Raw genomic sequence first — 13,542 nt, 5'->3', positions numbered from 1 at the left:
CAGTGGCTCTTTTCACATTGCCTCTATCTAGCAACGACACCAAGTCCACCTTCAAAAACCTGCTCACAATTCTTTCGAAGCTTCCTACATGCAGAATATCCTGTCTGAATGAACCTCCGAGGCTACTAAATTCTCAGTGTTTCAACCTCCACCTAAAAATCCACTTCTACCATGGCACCTACAAATTACCTGGCTGATCATGACCAGGAAGACGGACCCTTGGAAATAACTGAGATATAATAATTTGGAAAAAATGACAGAGGTTGGCTGCTTGATGCCTTGACCACTTAAGTGTTTTGAACTTTTCTCCCCTTGTACCTTCATCTGTTTAGAATGCAAGTAATTTGGAGCATGGACTGTGTCTTGCAGTAACTCGTCTATACCTTGACACATTTTGGGTGCTGTTGTGATGTAAACAACAATTGACAATGGAAACTCTGCACATGGGTCAAACACCCAATATGGGGCAATAGCTCTTTGGTCAGATGTTTTATTGAGTTTCAGATTTTTAATTGTTCTTTGTATTTCAGCTTCTTTAATGGTACCCAAACGGTATTGCCTCAGTCTAAGCTGGACCTAAATCCTACACCATTATTTCTGGATTCTTCAGCGCTGTGGCATGGTTCACTGAAAATTCTGCAGCAGCTTCATTTAATTTCTAAATGCAGGGTCTTAGGAATCAACCTAATAGTTCCTAATATCAGTGGAAAGATTCCTATTGTTTTCAATGGGCAATGGAACTGGCACTCTGGGAATTCAATCATATCATCAGTACAGTAGCTTGGGAGTTATTTATTTCTATTGCTTTGCTCCTTATTTTCAGTGTTTGATATCCCATGGATTTTTTTAACTGATGACACAACTGCATCATAGGTGCTGAAGGTTTTTGTTGTTGAGTTTTGGTGTTTTGGCACCTATAGAAGTGCAGGTAGAATATCTGAGATGGTGGGTTAAACTCATTAGCTCTGATCAAGTCTCACGAAAAGATCCAAGCCTGGTGATGATAATGTTTTGAGAATTAACATGGGATGGGCATAGTTTTCTCTTTGTATAGTCAGCATACTGTCTACGGATCCAATCCTGCCAAGCATGTGCTTCTCTTTAATGACACTATTCACGTGCATAAAGTCAAAGGAACTATTTGTTGGCCCAATCCTGTTTTTATGAAATACATGAAAGAACAGAGCCACAAACACCTCCCCCCACCACCAAGAGGCACTTCAGCCTGATACACAGTATCTTTTAATCAAAAGCTAAAACCTCAACTGACTCTTATTGTTCTACCCTTTGAAAGGTTCACTTTAGTCTTCTTAAAATATTCATTTACTGCATATCATTGGAATAAGAGATCTCAGATTTTTGTCTAAGGTATTCTCTGTAAGTCCTACATTCCAGTTTGACATGGTTCCAAATCATATTATTTAGTAATAATTCAAGTCTATCTTTACTTTGAATAATTCTATCCGTTTTAAGATTATTTGTAAAACCACTCCACTGACAATTTTATCTGTTGATTTTACCCACTTTCAGAATATTTCTAAAAATCCTATTTTATGTGTGTTTAAGTCAAAAATGAAATAATGTTTGCTTTAAAAGATATGGAAGTTCTTCAGCTACGAGTTTGCACTGAGTGATTGGAGTGTGAATGGCTGAGCAATTGAGGTGGGTGTAGACAGGGAGAGTGATTGAACAATTGGTCTAAGTAAGGGATGTCAAAACATGATGAAGAAAACACCAGCCTCACCTCAAACGTTTGAGGGAGGAAGAAAGGAGCAAAGATAATAACTTTTACCACTCAACTGGCCGAAGAGGAGTCCACCCCGATAACATTGGAGTCAGCCCACTTCAAAGAACAAAAACTCATCAGGCTTGTAACAATGTGGGTGATTAAGGATCATACCAAATGCAGATGCAGCATGACAGAGCAAAAACCCATAGATTTACATGGGATCTATTTCCTATAAAATTGTTACAATGTTGATATTGTTTTCCTGGTTATTTGCATTATTGATACTATTTACCAAAGTTTTGTATTCACAATAAACGTGGCTTGTTGCCTTATCCCCTGAAAAAGATCCCGTGATATTGGTTATTTGAATAACATATTCACAGTTCCAAAGTTAAGCAAACCTTTGCAGGTTTGGGTAGTAGTACAATATCAAAGGCTCCACCAATCGCATTGTAGCATATTAGGAAAATCACTGAAGGTTGGAGCTTGTTCAGCTATTTTTGTAAAAATAAAGAGAGAAGGCTGATCTTTGATGGAGCCATAGGCACCAGATGGTGTAATACTGCATAACTGAGGTTCAGCATAGTCCCTCTATTTCCCATCTCTATATCTTTTTGAGATTGCAGTGAATGTTTGGAAAAAGTGTGGCCATGCCATGCTTTTTGTTAGCCAGTGGGAAATATATAATTTCAAAAAACTTATCTGTTTAGATTTGGGTTTTGATAAATGGCCCTCTTGGAGAAATACCACTGAGCATTTAGGCTTTTTTTGAAATAAAGATTTTTGCCCCATTTTAATAGAATAGGGCTGTCACGGCTTTTAACATACCATGAAATTAAATGTCTACATTGGGATCCATAATTTAGCATAACAATGGTATTTATAGCACTTGTTGGAACTATGAAGAGTCAGGAGATGGTATAATGGGGACTGTAACATTTTAATTGTGGCTATACATTCCAGAGCTGCCCAAATTGACCTATGAATTAAAAACATATTAAAGTGTTAACCCTGTTTCTCAGGAGTGATTTGTACAACGTGAATCCTATCATGCAGATCTGCTGGGAAGTATAAACAAATATCTTAATTTTTTTGGCAGAATACCTGAAGCTATAAAGATGGTCTGAAGTACTTACCGTATATTGAAAGCGACAGTATCTAGTTACTTCAGACTAGGGTGACCAGGTAGCAAGTGTGAAAAATCAGGACAGGAGGTGGGGGGGTAATAGGCACCAATATAAGATAAAGCTCCATATATTGGGACTGTCCCTATAAAATCGGGACATCTGGTCACCCTACTTCTGACACATCTCTCTTTCCTTCATGTCTGTGTAACAGAAGGTACAAAGAAGCCTGGGGAATATTTGTATATTCGATGTGAAGATAGTTAGGGCCAGATCCTGGAAAGTCACAAGGGTCCCCAACTCCCACTGTTGTACTCAGGAGGGGCATTCAGAGCATGCAGAAACTCACAGGAGACACTCATGGCCTGATCTGCAGAGGTGCTGGTGCATTAACTCTTATGGAAGTCCTTAGGAGCTGTGGTCCTCAGCATCTCTGAAAGTCAGACAAGCAGCATCTTACAGGTCTGAGGCCCTGGTTCAGGGAAGCACTTAAGGACGTTCTTAAATGTGTGCTTAAGTAATGTCCTGAATAGGACTTGTGCCCTAAATCCTTGTTCGGTGACCAACTATGCAAGACCCCAATGTGTAGAAACACAGTGGGATCCAGTCCTTATTGTTTATCATCTAATATTGGTTACAATATCTGTAACCCTTTTCAGGACAGTAAATAAGATGTACCATACTCAGGGAAACGGCAGAGTCCCCCATCCCTCGCAAAGAGAAATATAGTAAAACTACAAATATATATTTTCAGCAATGATCATGTCAGACATACCCAAATGACTGAGTAGCACATTTCAGGTAAGGCACTGGCAGGAGGGAAAATACTTAAAAACAAAAAGCAAGGTGTGGGAAGTGCTAATTTATCCCTCACCACAATTTAATTAAAATAAAACCATCAGTCTTTTCATATTCTGTAAGGAACCAGATTTATTATTACTTGAATCCCAAAGTAAACAGGAAGAGACCTGCAGCGAGAATGGGCAAAATTTTTCTGAAGAGTGTCAGAGTAAGTCCCTTCTTACTACTAAGAACATGAATGACCTTTAGTTAGCATCTTTGAGGAGCCAGCAATGAAATCTGAGAGAAGTGTTCGTTTTCATGACTGAATTATAAAATGAGATCCATCGGAATTAATTCTGCTCCTGGTTACATTGATGTAAATTGGGATTGACCCCTCTGACTTCACTTGTATCATGCCTGATTTACACCAATGTCCATGAAAGCAGCATTTGGCCCACAGTACAGGAGTTACCATTCCTGATAGCACCTAGTCTCCCTGCCTAGTAGAGGTCAGATACAGAGAGACATGTAATCAATTAGTGACATTCTCAGTCTATGGACTCGTCTTGCTGCATGGCCATCCTGCAGCGCACTGCAGCAGAGCTACAATGGTTCATAGGCAGCAGTTGTGCTACATCATCAGACTTCTGGCCTACAGTAACTCTCAACTCTGACTCTGGTAGGACCTGTGCTAATCTGGAGTTGAACTGGGCCTCCTTGTGGTGGCTTGGTGCCCTGTACATTATCTGGTGCCTGCATCTTATGCTTCAGGGTCTAAGCTTCCCTTTTAAATAATAATAATAATAAATCCCTTTTGATAATCTTAGCAGCGTGGAACAGATGTGAACTGAGGCAGTGACATCTGCCTGAGTGTGTAAAGAGCCTAAAATTATAATTCTAAAATAGATGTTAATTGGCCCAATTCAGACAAAAAGTATTAACTTTGAAGCACAAATGGTTAAAATATTAGTATTTTAACTATTTCACTGCTGATCAAAGCAAGCAAAAAAAAAAAAAAAAAAAAAAAAAAGGTTGATCATCATAAAATATATGCACAATTGGCTGAGTGCATTCTCCTTTTGGCATCATAACAAGCTGGAACTTGAGAGAATACCACACTTATTTTTTCTCTCTCTGACCCCTGAAGTTGTCATGTTCAGCCAAGAAAGTGCCCAGCAGCAATCACAGCAAGCAAGTGGCACTACCACTAGCTAGCAATGACAGCTAGCAATTGGCAATACAAAGCCATGAATAATGGTGAGTGTTACTAGATTATCATTGTCCACTAACTCTGCTGACATAGTCCTGACATGATAATTCTATACACTTCCTTGACACTCCATGTAAAACCAGCCCCCATTAGCTTAGATTGATATTCGGCACTCAGAAAACAATGGAATAGCTTTAAACATGCCACATATCTGCCAAAAAATGCAACGGTTATTTTAAGTCATCTAAAGCACCATGTGGCAGCTAAAGGATTATTTCTCTCTCTCCTACTCATGCTCAAGAGTCTTACCATTTTCTACAAAAAAGTGAAATAAGTCTTGATCTGATGTTATAATACAAGGAATTGGAGAAGTGAGTGTGGGACAGATTCTTGTTTCCCTTACAATAGTAATGAATATGTAGAGCAACTTCAAATAAAATGAATCAAGGTGCAGTATTTGGCTCATAAGCTTTATGCCTACAATTTTTGTTTTTTTAAAGAGAGACTTAATTCTTGTTGTATGGACGTTTTCTTTAATATGCCACAATGCACTATGGTGTAGATCCTGTCAAAAGGCCATTATGGAAATGTCCAACTGATCGATGTATCTTTGATATTAGATTTTTTTTTTATAGTGCTCATCACTGTTGTACTTTAGCAACATGTGGGATGTCATTAAATTGCTCTATCCATTTAATCATGAGTCTTTTTTTTTTTTAAACTGAGTATATAGCAATTCCCTACTATTGCTCCATCTAACCATTTTTATAGTTACTTGAAAAACAGGAGCATCACAGCTTTTTTGCATTTCCTATGTAGAACCACTCACTCAACAACTGAACAAAGTATATTCTTGAGGGTAAGGCAAACATCTCAAGCCAGGATAAATTTACAAGACAATGACCTTGAAAGAAACCCTCTGGTGTCCAAATAACTTTACAAGTGCCTTTCACTAATGAATTAGCATTGTAAAATATGTGCAAATCTTTTTGCTCATTCCATGGAAACACAGAATGATCAACCAAATCCAGGTGAGTTTCCTAAAAACAAACAAAACTGTAGTTTTTTTGCTTGGCCATTTTTTGTTTCAAGGCAGCACTTTCATTCTATGCCTGGCCATGTTCACGAAAACATCTTGGACCAAATCAGCTGATGCAAATCAGTTTATCTCCATTGACTGCTGTAAAAAAAGACACTGATTTACACCAGCTGAGGATCTGGCTCTTATGTTTTTGTATAGTGATTTTGTTTTAGGTCACATTTATCCTGTATTATAAACTAGTTCCTCTGTCACAATAATTCTACAAATATCTTCTTCGTACAATGTTGGTAAAGGGACAAGACAAGGTTGCTGCCTGTCTCCACTGATATTTATGATCACATTAGAACCGCTCATCACAATTAAAAATAACGACACAATTGGGGTATTCAAATTAGAGACAACCAATTAAACTATAGTTACATGCATATGAAGTGCCAGAGTTTGACCTCTACTTAACACTTCTAGGACTTAATTTCTGAGTTTCTCATTCTTGGACAATAAAGAGAATTAGCTAAATGAATGCTTTTACCTTTAAATGAACTTCTGTAGTAGGCTCATTTTCTTCTGTTGATTGTGACTAGATACTTGGGGTACCAAACGATGGTACATGAAGCATTACAATAGGTGGGCTGGAGGCCATCTGCCCTCAGTTGCACTGACTCTCAGGCACTTTGCACTGTTGAAGCAAGTTGTTTAGGTCTTCAGCATAATTTACATGGAAATGGCATTTTTCCCCTGCCCCCCCCCCCCCCCCCCAAAATGGTAATTTTTATTCTCAAAGTATGAAAGAAAAAGAAACATACCCCAAATGTAAAGATTTGTTTGCAAAGACTATTGAATTAATCTAAATAAAATGTAGCAATATGTGCATGCGCACACGCACGCATACGCATATAGGAATCTGGCCAAAGTTTGCATTGAAAATTTTTTTCAATGTGTGACACTGTGTCTAAAAACAACACCCAAGAAACCCCATATTCAGCAGTGTCATATAATTATGATAAGTCCTGGACAAGTTATGCCTTGTGTGGTATTATTTTAAAAGTCTTGATCTGCACAACATTAATATCTTGTTGGATTCTATGTACTACCATAGTATATGAAATTATAAAATATTGCAAGGTGGAAACTCCTACAAACAGCCTTTCAGGCACAACAATGGAGTGGCCAGACAGCATTGATAGCTATCTCTTGCCTATTCCATGAACAAGGATTGATTACAGAGAGGAGCACGTACACAACAGGATACTGAAGGGTTGTCCTCATTGGTCAGTCAAGTCACAAGCATCGATTGTTCCAGCAAGCTGAAACCAATTATGAAAGAAAGGGAGTGACATCATCACTTGTCTTCACTCCCCCATAGCTCAACACCTGAAGAAACGTCTGAAAGACAAAGAACTTTGGATTGGGAAGGGGAGGGGGCTCCCAGGTGGGGAAAGCAGTCTCTGTCTGTGAATTGAAGATCTGTAGCCTGCTTTGAAGATCTGTAGACTGCTTGGTACCATCTCTTAGGGTGAGACATTTCTAGATTCACACTCTGTTAGAATTTAGATTGTAATATTTTTTATTTTCTTTGGTAACTAATTCTAGTTTCTCTATGTTTACAACTTATAATAACTTAAAATCTATTTTTCTGTAGTTAATAAACTTGTTTAATGTTTTATCTTAATCAGTGTGTTTTTGAGTGAAGTATTTAGACAATTTTTGCTCTGTTTACAAAGCTGATGCATGACTTCCTCACATAGAGGGGAAGTGGACTTACTAATGAGCTTACGCTGGACAAATCTTTGTCCAGCACAAGACGGTATTATCTCAGGGTGCATTCCTGTGTAGTGAAGAGCTTGTGGACTGAGGGGGTTACTGGCTAATACCTGGCTCAATGATGGGTGCATGTGTGGCTCAGGCAGAGTATTCATGTGACTCAGTTGGGTGTGGGGTGCACCTGCTGTTGTGTTGGGTGATAACACGATCTGGAGGGACACTGTGTATCATCAGCAGAAGCATATTTGGAAGTCAGCCCAACCTACAAAAGTAAGGAGGTTCAATGGTACCCCAGATTCAAGCTGCATCAGGATGCACATCCATGACACAATGATAGATAACTTTTCAAATTTCAAAGAAAAACGTTCATGTTCAAATTTGCTATATTTTTAAGTAAGTGATTTGAAACAAATACACTTAATTTCAAATGGATTCAAAAGGAAAAATGTTAATTTTGATTCTAATCAAATCCTGATTTTTCTTTCCAGATTGTTTTATTGGAATATTTTGGGATATAATTTTGAACAAAATTAAACGTTTTTATTTAAAAAAAAATTTCCATGGAAAACAATTCCCATTTTTCACCCAGTCATCATACAGTCTATATTTCACAAATGAGAAAATGTACCAAGAAGACTGAGTGGCTTCACATTTAACTTGAAGCAGTTGGTATGTAATGGAAATGCTGGCAGACTATTATCTATTGCAGGATGAGCTTCCCTTAACTCTTAAATGCCTGTTCAAAAACAACAACAATTAACCCAAAGTATTGGAGGTGTATGGCAAAACCATTTCAACTTTCATTGATAATCATATCACTAGACAAGGATCTCAACTACTGACTGCTGAGAAATATCCTCCCATTGATAAAAGGGTGGGATTTTCAAAAAGCATTGACATTGAGTGGGGACTGGGTGCCTAATTTTCAAAAAGCATTGACATTGAGTGGGGACTGGGTGCCTAATTCCCTTAGCTGCTTTTTTAAATATCAGCAAAATCATTATCACCAAAACCTGGACTCATAGTATTCACAGGCCATGGAGTCATGATGGATTCCACACTCGAGGATGTTTGAGCAGATTCTGATGGGTCAAGTACCCCCCACAAAGTGGGTGGAAAGCACCCACCTAGATGTCCACCTCCAATCTCCACCCAGGAGTGGGTTGCATTATAGGGCTGGAGCAGCCACATAACAGGAACAGAGAATGTTGCAGATTCAAGGAGGGCTGCTTAGGAGTAGCAGGGTTGTGTGGAGCTCAGCTGCAAAGGTGCCCTCAGCCCCAAGAGAAGCTGTAGAGCAGCTCTCTTCCACACTAGACTCAACCATCTTTGCCCCAGGTATGGTTCATGTGGACAGGTGCCATCCCAGGCACCCATTGCAGGCATTCTGATTCAGTTTCCCACTAAGTTCCCGGAAAAATCCATTCAGAGCCAAGATCTTTGAAATAATATTCCCTCTCTCCTGGGTATAATTTATTAAATGTAATTCAGCTCCCCAAAAGGCCCATTTCTACTCTCTCATCAGGTTTAGGGTTCCCAGTCATCCTTTTTGGAATGGTGTTTCTAGTTGTGGCCTCCCTGGCCTGTGGACTCTCGCCTCAGGCTTAGGGAAGGAAGGCTATGTCCTTGCTGAGTTCTTCCTCCCGCCATCAGTTGCTCCAGCAGATAGCTTCAGCAGCTTTCCTCCCTGGACTGGACTTGGAACTCCTTTTTTAGTCACTGATCCAGTCAACTAATCAGTCTATCGATCCTCCCCATGTGGGACTAGTAATCCTAGGCACCTCTCTGCACTGGCTGAGAGAGAAGGGAGTCTTGCCCCACCCACTCTACAAGGTTCCTGGTCTTAGACCATAAAGGAACAATTTTCTGGGTTTTTCCTAGACCTTCTCCCATCCCAGCGTTAACTATTCCCCAGGACCAAGTTCCTCTTCCCCAGTGACTGCTTCTTTTGCTTTTCTGGACAAAAAGAACAGGGTAACTACCAACTACCTCCTCTGGCCATAAAGGGACTGTCCCCTTTCTGTTATTGGGTATACTGATAGACTCTGCAAGCATTTACTAGATTTGGCTCTATGTATGGTCTAGTTTGTCATTCTCCGTGTGATGTTCTCCCCCTGCAATTTGGACTGGTGTGTAGCTGTGTAACCCCAATTCCTCACTCCTGGACCTCGATTTACCCCACTTTGCTGTGTGAACCACCTACTCCTGGGTCAGCTCACGCCTGGCTTCCTGCGAGTAATCGGTTGCTGACCTACTGAAGGAGTGCTTCTGGCCAGCCACTTATTGGATAGACCCCCGAAAACACCCCCAGCTCCAGATGCAACCCCGGGAGCAGCCATCTTGCAGGGTTCAGTGCTGTACACTGCACCTGCAAACTTATTTAGATTTGTCTGTCAATTTATCAAAGAAATTGATATGCAGCAGCTCTGTCACTCGAAGTGAGGTCTCTGCATACACTCAATCCACATGCACTTTTTTAGATAAAACAAACAAATAAGTTTATTGACTACAGCAAGATTTTAAGTGAATTTAAGTCACAGTAATATAAATCAAGAGATTAATAATGCATCAAGGAGTTAGGCACAATTAACTGAAAGATAACTTGCATCTGAAACTAAGATTAATATTTCACTAGATTCTCAGTTTGTGAAAATAGCTTACCCACAGCTGGCTGTGATGCCTCTTGCAACCACGCCTCGCCTTTGGGTAGGTGCCAGTCCTTGATGTTGCTTGGAAGATAGATTCTAGGGGAGAACCCTGAGACAAATATGTGTCTGCTTTTAACAAGTTCCCTCAACATCGTTTGAGGGTCAGGTGATCGGCCATGTCCAGCAACGGGCATGATTTTTTCCATTTGAGCCAAAGTGCTCAAAGGTGCTCAAGCCTGTCCATTGTTCTTGTATGCATGTCTTTGCAAGGTGTGACCCTCACTTTGCTTGATATCTGCCTGGAACCATTCAAACCATGTGAGGAACACCTTTGGGGATATTACGTAACAATAATGTTCAGTATGTCATGAGCATTCCGAAAACACCTTACATGACATATTTTGCATTAGACAATATACAGTCCCACTATAAGGGTGTACACGGGGTACAGTGGGTCACACTCCCATTCCTCCTTCATATACCTCGGTCACTGAAGCTTTCTTACTTTCAATAAATTATGTATATATTGTTAATGTTACCATCTATGTTTACCCCTTGCTTTTTGCCTCTAGGAGTCTGCTCTCAGCCTTCTATTATTTCCTGATCCTTCACCTTAGCTATTAACTTCAGATATGAAAGCTTATCAATTGCTTTTTGAGTCTGTAAGTACTTTTCCTGCCATCCACCGAATTTCCTTTACTGATAATGACAGTAATATTTCTGCCAAATGCCTGCAAGTCAGAATCATGCTGACTATCCTTAATCCACAGTGCTTTTCTTAGAGTGCTCTCTTCCACCAACACTGCTTGCAGAGTTGTCAAGGAGACTTGGAATCAGGAATCTTGAGTTCTATTTCTCTGCCACTGACACACTGTATGACGTTGGGCAGCTACTGTAAGGCCTGCTTCAAAGCTCATTGAAATCAGTGGAAAGATGCCCATTGATTTGAATAGGCTTTGAATCAGGCCCTTAACCCCCACCCTCATACCATTCTGTCAAATGGATGTGGTAAGTTATCTCTGCTTCTGAAGTGCTCTGAAGCCTTTAGCTGAAAGGATGCAAAATACCATTATTGCTTAAGAAGGTTTCCAAGGTTCTCAACACAGATGTTGAATTCCATTGCTTGGAATCTGTCCTGAATCTGCTATACTTCAGCACAATGAGCTTCTAATAAGTGAGCTTATTCCCTGGAGATGGAAAAGAAAAGGGACACAGAGGAATCCAGTTCAGTTCTTAATTGGTAATGCAAAAGGTGCTGGGGCTCAAGCAATTAGGTGTTGGGACTCAAGACAGTTTTTTACATCCAAAACTAATGCAGAAAGCCCAGAGGTGCAGGACCGATGAATTGCCAAACCTAGAGGGGTTTCAGGGCTCAGCCCTGGCAAACCCTGGCACAAATTAAGCACTGATCTAGTGTCTTCTCCACCCCAGCAAGTGCTAACAGCTTCAGTACAATCATCCAAACAAGAACATGTGGGCTGGTTTTGCGCTTCACAACATGTTGCATGCTGTTTCAAGGATGCAAAGAGAGAGAACACTGTCACTCTTTGACCCTGGTAACAAAGCTGCGTCTTTCTTTCTCACCATAACCTGAAGCAAAATAGAAGAGTTCCAGAGGGGTAGCCGTGTTAGTCTGTATACAGCAAAAACAACGAGAGTTCTGTGACACTTTAAAGACTAACACATTTAATATTTGCAGGCATAAGCTTTCGAGAGACTTCAGCTCTCTTCTTCAGATGCAGTAATACAGATTTACCTATTTTCTGTATTACTGCATCTGAAGAAGAGAGCTGAAGTTAGTTGCTAGTTTTTAAAGTGCCACAGAACTCTCGTTGTTTTTGCTGAAGCAAAATAGCTGATTCTCAGGAGGAAAAAATAATTAGTAACGTGGGAGATCAAATTAATTTGGAGATATTCTGGAAAATGTACTTTGAACTGCCCAGGTTTACTCATTTACCCACAGGAACAACAAAGCAACAAAGAAATAAAACCCTCTTACAATGCAGAGCTTTCGTCAACCTATTTCCTCTAGCTGATTTTTCTTCATCTCTCTCTTTTCCCAGTGGCTCCTATTAGAAATGCAAATAGTTTCCCTTTCCACTTTGCAACAAATGTCATGTTACTTTGGATTCTCTAATAGTATTATGACATTACCTTTTTTAAATTTCCAAGACAGAAGGGATGTGCAATTTGTTAAGTCAGATATTCGTCACATCTGGCTTGAAGGCTAGGATATTCAAAGGAGCCTAAGGGAGCTACACACCCAGCTCCCATTGAAAGCCATTAAAAGCTGGGGACCTTACTGTTTGTAAACCCCAACCATACATTGTTACAGCTCATATTAATGTGCCCAGGAATGGATCTCCAAAGATGAGTTTAAGAAACTTTATGGGTTTATACAGATCATCTTACTAGATTTTCTTACACTGCAACTGAAAGATGTTGGGAAATTCATTCTTTACATTGCAGTTAACTGTTTTTGCAGCCTTTTTATTTTTTTAAAATCAGCCATTCTTTGCCTCAGCAGAGTCATTTGATAGCATTACACTGGCTTTTTGAAAGATATTTTTGAAAATATTCGGTTTTTAGTTCTAAGTGTTTACGTACAAACAAAAGGTGGATGAATTCTAAAGTCCTCTATTTATCCATACTACTACAGCACAGTCAGGAACACTGTAGTAGTTGTGTGGATAAATAGAGGCCATTTGTGCTTTTCATATGGTGGACACATGCACTCTGTCAACTCAGCGGAGACCAACAATTGATTTCCTCCTCTCACTGTTGAGTTTGGGTCCCCAAACCACTGGACCCATATGCTCTAAGCTTCCCTGGGTCTGAGGAAGCTGCAGGACTCTCTCTCCCCTTGGCCTCTCCAGCACATTTGCAGGAGACAGATGCTCTGTCTGTTAACACTCACAGAAATGGAACCACATGGTCTACCTGCCCTAGGGCACCCCAGGGCTGGTGCTGATTCCCCAGTCTTTCCAGTAGCTTAAGCACATAATTACCCACAATTCCACATTATGGGTACTCTGAGTTTATCATTTAATCATTCAGGGACACGTGACAGCAAACAGACACACATACTCTGCATAGGATTGTAAATGACATTACTCTTTACTTAGCAGCACAAGAACTACACAGATCTAGGCAAAATAATAAACACGCCTGCATGCATTTCTGAGTCCCTGGAGAAGTATTTGGGCTTGAGCAAAGCCCTCTGAGGTGCCCAGGATCCACTCCTA

General features: G+C 40.0%; 1 long non-coding RNA gene across 2 annotated transcripts in view; it reads right to left on the bottom strand.

The window, feature by feature from the left end:
- Positions 1-3,088: 3,088 nt before the first annotated feature.
- The window catches only part of LOC137155180 (uncharacterized), a 55,179-nt gene continuing 44,725 nt past the window's right edge, over positions 3,089-13,542 (bottom strand). For both annotated transcript variants that reach the window (XR_010920373.1, XR_010920374.1), the window contains exons 2-3: positions 6,418-6,564; positions 3,089-3,286 (exon numbers count right to left, since the gene is read on the bottom strand). This is a non-coding gene — a long non-coding RNA (uncharacterized lncRNA). The remainder of the gene's footprint in view (positions 3,287-6,417; positions 6,565-13,542) is intronic.

The sequence above is a fragment of the Emydura macquarii genome, unplaced genomic scaffold (genome assembly GCF_026122565.2).
Source record: "Emydura macquarii macquarii isolate MOO-44397 ecotype Brisbane River unplaced genomic scaffold, CSIRO-AGI_Emac_v2 contig_1348, whole genome shotgun sequence".
NCBI classification, from domain to species: domain Eukaryota; kingdom Metazoa; phylum Chordata; order Testudines; family Chelidae; genus Emydura; species Emydura macquarii.
The sequence above is the reverse complement of the archived record's forward strand: the minus strand, read 5'-3'. Positions and strand labels throughout refer to the sequence as shown.